Genomic DNA, 7,195 nt, shown 5'->3' with positions numbered 1-7,195 from the left:
AGGGGTTGTGGTGTCTAGAGAGGTGGCGGGGGTGACCATGGAGCATGCATGTACATTTGCATTTGATGCGCGGTGCATCTTTGGAGATATATTTGCATACATGTCTAGTAGATACTAGTTGCATGTGTTTGTGGTATGTTGCATTTGTTTGCGATATGATTGTTGCATATGGTTGTCATGCTGCATACATGTCATTTATTTTACATGTATTTGCAGTCGTATTTATATTGCACAGGTGTCACGAGTAGGTCTGTTGCAGATATGGTGAGTTTACTGACCATTGTACCAGGTGTTGATTCCAGATTGGGTATGTATCTATCATTATGTCGGTTGTGGTTTGTACAGTGTGTATGTCAGGTTAGTAGGTCTGATATGTTCAGATGCATTGATTATGATAGTAGGATCATGTTCTTTATTTCCCTACTGAGACTGTACACCTTTGATCTCTATGTTTATGTATAGGCCATGCACTATCTTTTCTATTACCCGCTGAGTTACCTATATTCACCACCGCATTTGTACATTTATGTTTTCAGGTAGCAGGTAGATGGTTGGTGTGTCGCTTGGAGTATCTTGTCTGCCGGGTCCTACGTCACATCCGACGATCGTTTCCGGTTTTGGTATATCTTTATTTGTATTCGATATTTGTTGTATTTGGTGTGTTGTTGTATTTGTTGATGTGGTTGTTGTATAAAGCCTAGCCGGCTAGCAGTGTGTTGATTGTGTTTTATTGGGCTTTCCGTTTTCGTTTTTCCGCTGTGTACAGCCGTGTGGGCTGTTATATATATAACTGCGTGGTTGTGATTGTTTCATTCCAACCGTGTGGGCTGTTATTATAACTGCGTGGTTGTGTATATAAATATTCCAGCCGCATGTGACTGATGTATATCTTGTTTGTAGTGATACTTCATATTGTCACCGGTACAGGGGAGATGCTGCTGGATTTTTGTCTGGCAGGGACTCCTTTGGGGGCGTGACAAAATCTCACGGTCTCAATTATTGTCTTGTAAGTGATGCAACATGCTTGCGTATTGGCTCTGAGTGCCTCCCTCCACAACGGATGGGTTTGTTGCGGATCACTTGATCAAACTTCCTTTATCGATGGTTAAAGAAAATTATTTAGGAGCGTGTGATCTTTTCCAACTGAAGGGGCATAATGTTTGAATTTGTATACGTCCACACTAACGTGACATACAAAATTCACGGTGTTTGAGGTAATTTTATTTGTCATAAAGTTAGGTTGACAAAATAAAATGGGTAATACCTTCTCTTACAAACAATTGAATTTGTATACGTCCACACTAACGTGGCATACAAAATTCATGGGTTTGAGGTAATTTAAGGTTGACAAGATAATTAATGAGTTAAACCCTCCTCTTACAAATGTTTGAATTTGTATACGTCCACACTAACGTGACATGCATAATTCCCGGTGTTTGAGCTGTTGGTGAATTTAAATGATATTGTTTGAGGAATCAATGTTATTATAAATTCAATGTTTTGACCAAATATTTGATCAAGGTCTTCAAAGTTTTGACCAAATATTTGATCAAAGAAAGACCAACTATTAATTTCATTTGTCGTAAAGATAGGTTGACAAGACAATAAAATTAAAGGACAAAATCTCTTATTAAAGTTTGAATTTGTATACGTCCACACTAACGTGGCATATAAAATTCACGGGGATTTTAAGGTATTGGTCTTGACCAAATATTTTTATGGTTATTAGGATTTCAAATGTTTGTCAATCCCCTAGCTGTTATACTATAGAATAGACTTAGTAGTCCCAATTATGATTGGAAATAAGACTTAGACTCTAAGGTGGACTGTCCTCTCAAAAATGAGAACAATAAAAGTGTGTTTTATTCATTAGTTGTTAAAACATGTTTAGTGGTGTTATCTACCGGTACCTGGTGTGTAGATACAGGGGCCACTGATCATGTCTGCACTTCATTGTACAGGTTCCAGGAAACCTAACAACTATATGAAAGGGAAAATATCGTCTACATGGGCACTGCTGCAAAAGTAGCAGCTGTTGCAGTGGGAGATGTTTATCCTCCGATAGGAATAAAATATAGATTTTAAGAAATTGTCTTTACATACCAAGTTTAGAAAGAACTTGATTTCAGTTTCTAAACTGTCAAAGAACTTGATATTCTGTCTCTTTTTGATAACAAAGTTGTTAGCAAGAAAAAGAGGGAAGATATCTGTTCTGGTACGTTGGTTGACAATTTATAAATCCAATAATTCCCACGATGCAACAAATGGAAATTATTAACATATCTCCTAACTCTAATAAGAGAAAGCAACCTTTGGAAAAGAACCAATCATATCTTTGGCATCTAAGGTTAGGTTATATTAACTTGAGTAGGATTCAAAGGATAATAACCGATGAACTTTTGGGTTCATTGGTAGTGGAAATCTTTCCAACCTACGAGTCTTGCTTGGAAGAAAAATGACTGAGAGGCCTTTTAAGTCTAAAGGGTATAAAGCCAAAGACATGTTGGAATTGGTTCATGACTATCTAAGCAAGAGGTGGTTTCAAATATTTCTTCTCTTTTATAGACGACTATTAGAGATACGGGTACATTTACTTGATGTGCCGCAAGTCTAAGTACTTTAATAAGTTCAAAGAGTACAGGGCTGATGCGGAGAAACGTCAAGGTAAAAGTATCTAGACACTGCGGTGAGATCGTAGTGGCGAGTACCTCTTAGGAGAGTTTAGGAGACACTTATCAGAAGTTGGGATTAAATCTCAACTGACTGCACCTGGTATACCCCAATAGAATGGTGTAGCTGAAAGAAGGTATAGGACTCTTATGGAAATAATTAGATCGATGATGAGTTATTCTGAATTACCAAATTCATTTTGAGGATATACTCTGGAAATGGAAGTGAACATAGTACCTTCTAAATCAGAACCCTCTACTCCCATAGAATTGTAGAATGTGTGTAAGACTAGTCTAAACCATATTCGGATTTGGGGTAGTCCAGCACATGTACTGAAGGGAGACACTGATAAGCTGGACAGGAGTTCACTTATTTGTGGGTTATCCTAGAGAACCGAAAGGAGGCTTATAGTCCTAAAAATCAGAAGGTCATGGTTAGCACCAATGAACCAAAAGCCCATAAGTAAATTTGTTCTTAAGGAAATAATAAAGGACATATTTAATCTAGTACAAACTGTACAAGATGAAATATCACAAGAAACTGCAACACGTATCACAAATGATACACAATTACAGACAATGTCTCGTCGTAGTGGGAGGGTTGTTAGGCAACCTGAAATATTCATGTTTTGGGAAAGTCTTTGGATTGGATCCTTGGTAAACATGAACCTAATTCCCGAACATATGACGAAGCACGCCAAGATAAAGATGCAGCATCTTTGCAAAGAGCAATAAATATAGAATTAGAATATATGTATTCTAATAAAGTCTGGGAGCTTATAGAACCACCAGATGGTGTAAAAGTCATTGGGTGTAAATAGGTCTACAATAGGAAAAGAGGGATAGATAGGAAGGTGGAAACTTTCAAAGCAAGGCTTGTTGGAAAAGGAAACTTTTTCACCGGTAGTCATGCTTAACTCTATCCAGATTCTTTTATCTATTGTTGCTCATATGGACTATGAGATTTAGTAAGTGGATGTCAAGATAGCTTTCCTTAATGGAAGTCTTGAAGAAAACATCCATATAAAGCAACCAGAAGGGTTCATTGCAAAGGGCAAAGAGCATCTTGTGTGCAAGCTCAATTAGTTTATGGACTGAAGCAAAGCTTCAAAGTCTTGGAACATTCGGTAATCCAGTCATATGGATTTATTCAGTGTTCGGATGAGTCTTGTATATACAAGAAGTGTGATGGAAACGTGGTGATATTTCTTATACTATACGTAGATGACATTTTTGGTAGTTGGAAATAATATCAAAGTGTTGTCGGAAGTAAGGGTATGGTTGTCCAAGCAATTCGATATGAAGGACTTAGGAGAATGTGTACACATTCTTGGGATTAAAGTCATAAGGGATCGCACGAAAAGGATGTTGTGCCTATCCCAAGCTTCATATATAGATACAATCCTTACTCGTTTTAGCATGCAAAACTCCAAGAAAGGGTTTTTACCTTTTCGACATGGAGTAGCTTTATCTAAAGAGATGTCTCCAAAGACATCAAAGGAGATAGAGGACATGAAGGCAGTTCCTTATGCTTCGGCTGTGGGAAGCTTAATGTATGTAATGCTGTGTACGAGACCAGATTTTTGTTTTGCCATGGGCATGATTAGCAGATATCAAAGTAACCCTGGATAAGGACATTGGACTGCGGTAAAGCATATATTAAAGTACCTGAGAAGGACTAGAGATTATATGCTAGTATACCAAGCAGATGATTTACTCCCTGTGAGTTACACGGATTCAGATTTCCAATCAGATAGGGACAATAGTACGTCGACCTCGGGGTTTTGTGTTTACTTTAGGAGGTGAAGTCATAACTATGGAGGAGTGTTAAGCATATATGCTTTTTGGACTCTGCCATGCAAGCTGAGTATGTGGCAGCCTCTGAGGCAGCTATAGAAGCTGAATGGCTCAGAAACTTCATGATGGACTTAGACATGATTTCTGGTTTGCCCAAAAATTATTACAATTTATTGAAATAATAATGGTGTAGTAGCAAACTCAAAGAAACCATAAGTTCATAAGGCAAGTAAAACACAATAGAGTGCAAGTACCACCCAATACGAGACATCGTATAACGAGGAGAAGTTGTTGCCGCCTAGATTGCATCAGATGATAGCTTGAGAGATCCTTTCACTAAGGTCCTTAAGGCAAGAGCTTTTAATGAGCATGTTGAAGGATTGAGAATCAGATGTATGGCAAGATATATGGCAGTATAGTCTTTTAGTATAAGTGAGAGATTGTTAGAGTGTATACTAAAAGTCTAGCTTTTTGTATAAACATTTAAGAATCACATTGGTCAAATGCCTACATTTATATGCTAAGTGTAGTTGTTTAATTAATTTATATTGTAGATAACATGGTGTGTGGTGTCACACACAGAAGATCATGTTATTAGTTATTTATAAATTATAAACAATTGTTCACGATTAAGATAGAAAGGAGCAAACTGTTGGAATAGTCGTAGTGTAATTAGGTATTAGTTTATCTTGACTAATAAATTACACTAGTACACTCTGAGTGTATTGAGTAGGACCATTTAAGGTAAGTTCTTTTTATACTGACTTAATAAAAGAATAAGACTTTAGTTATTATGGAAGTGTGTGCTCTTAATCCTAATATAATAACAAGCACATATATTTAGTATTTATTTCTTTGACTTATTAAAGGGTGAGATTTAACTCGATAAATCAAAATGTCCGATAAGTTGGGAAATGATATTACTTATAGTGTGTGTTGTTGATTATAGAAAAAACTATGTTCTAGAAATCTAGGTTGATAATGTCCCCAAGAGAAGCTCATAAGGATTGTCATGTTAAACCTTGCAGGTGGACTTAGTCCGACATGACGATAAGGTTGAGTGATACTACTCTTAGACTAAGATATTAATTAAAATGAGTTGTTAGTAACTCAATTAATTAGTGGGCATTCGACATCTTAAACACAGGGAGATTAACACACTCATAATAAGGGGCCCAAAATGTAATTTGGGATTGGTGCGGTAGTTCAATAATAATTCTTTAGTGGTATGAATTGTTATTTATGAAATTAAGTTGGGTGTTCGGGGCGAACACGGGAAGCTTAATTTCATCGGGAGACCAAAACTAATTCCTCCTCTCGGTCCCTATCATAGCCTCTTGTATATAGAGAATTATACCCACCTATACCCACCTTCTTATCCACTCACTACAAGAAAAAAGCTGATAGACAACGCTTTAAAAGCGTTGTCTATGTGGCTGAAAAAGCGTTGTTAAAAGCACTGTTGTTAAAAGTCTGATCAAAGACAACGCTTTAAAAGCGTTGTCATTTGTGGCAAAGACAATACTTTTACAACGCTTTAAAGATGTTATCTTTTTTTAAAAGACAACGCATAAAAAGCGTTGTATTTTTTAGCAAAGACAACAGTTTCATAACACATAAAAAAGCATTGTTTTTTTTAGCAAAAGACAAGAGGTTTTAAACTATTGTCTTTTAATACCAAAGACAAATAAAAGATAAATAAAAATAAATCTACTTCAATCAATAACATATTATTAAATAAACCAAGATAAATATACAAATTATCATCCTTACACTTCTATAACAAACATAATTACTCACATACAGAGAAATTTTAATTAGGAGATACTTAAAACTACTCCTAGTGACTACATCTTATTGCATGAATTTAAAGGATCTTGATAGATGTTATTTATCCTCTTGACTTGAATGTTTTTTACTCATTGACTTTAACATCTTCTCGCTTAAATCTCAAAGCCTTCTTGATAGTTCTTCATCAAAGTACTTCCCAGTTACATCTCTGAGGTTCGGATGTAGTTGCTATTGCTGTAAGATTACAGAACAAACATATCAGTAAGATTGCAAAAAAAAAAAAAAAAAAGAATAATAGCGCAGCTCATGAAGAACAATTGATCATAATCACCATGGGTTGACAACGATTGATAGATTGAGCTTAATTGTCAATTGTCTACATTCGAGTGTCTCATACTTTTGGTATCTTCAAAATCTGAAAGATAAAATACAATTATCAACAAGATAAAACAAAATATTGCCAACTAAATTGTAAATCAGCATGATTCATTCACTTTTAAATAAGGCCAATAAAAACACAAGATCCTTAATTACCCATCAGCAATATCTTTCACACTAGATCATGTGGGCACAATTAATGTAATATGACAAATGTGATACAACAAGTTTGAAAAGACTATAACTATTAAGTCAGTTGGTCATAACCAATATACATAGACTTGGACAACAACCTGTGTGCTTGGATTACAAGCTGATTGTAAAATCATGAGTTTAAGATTTGATATGAAACATTGATACTAGTTGAAATAATTTAGGTGAAAGCACCTTTATTCCTAATCCAACATTCAAGCATCAAGAATGGAAAGATTACTCTAAGCACAGTTAACAATTAATTACTACAGCAACACGTGGTTCCACCCATTTCTACAACATCATATGGAAATACTACCCAACCTTTATCTAAACAGACACTCAGGTGTGGTGAACTTGTTTCCGTA

General features: G+C 35.8%; 1 long non-coding RNA gene across 1 annotated transcript; it reads right to left on the bottom strand.

Moving 5' to 3' along the window:
• Positions 1 to 6,180: 6,180 nt before the first annotated feature.
• LOC122041055 lies at positions 6,181 to 6,671 on the bottom strand. Its single transcript, XR_006128790.1, has 2 exons — positions 6,589 to 6,671; positions 6,181 to 6,491 (listed from the first exon to the last, which is right to left on the bottom strand). It is a non-coding gene; the product is annotated as an uncharacterized LOC122041055 (long non-coding RNA).
• Positions 6,672 to 7,195: the final 524 nt, after the last annotated feature.

The sequence above is a fragment of the Zingiber officinale genome, chromosome 2A (genome assembly GCF_018446385.1).
Source record: "Zingiber officinale cultivar Zhangliang chromosome 2A, Zo_v1.1, whole genome shotgun sequence".
NCBI lineage: Eukaryota > Viridiplantae > Streptophyta > Magnoliopsida > Zingiberales > Zingiberaceae > Zingiber > Zingiber officinale.
This window is presented reverse-complemented; position numbering and strand designations above follow the sequence as displayed.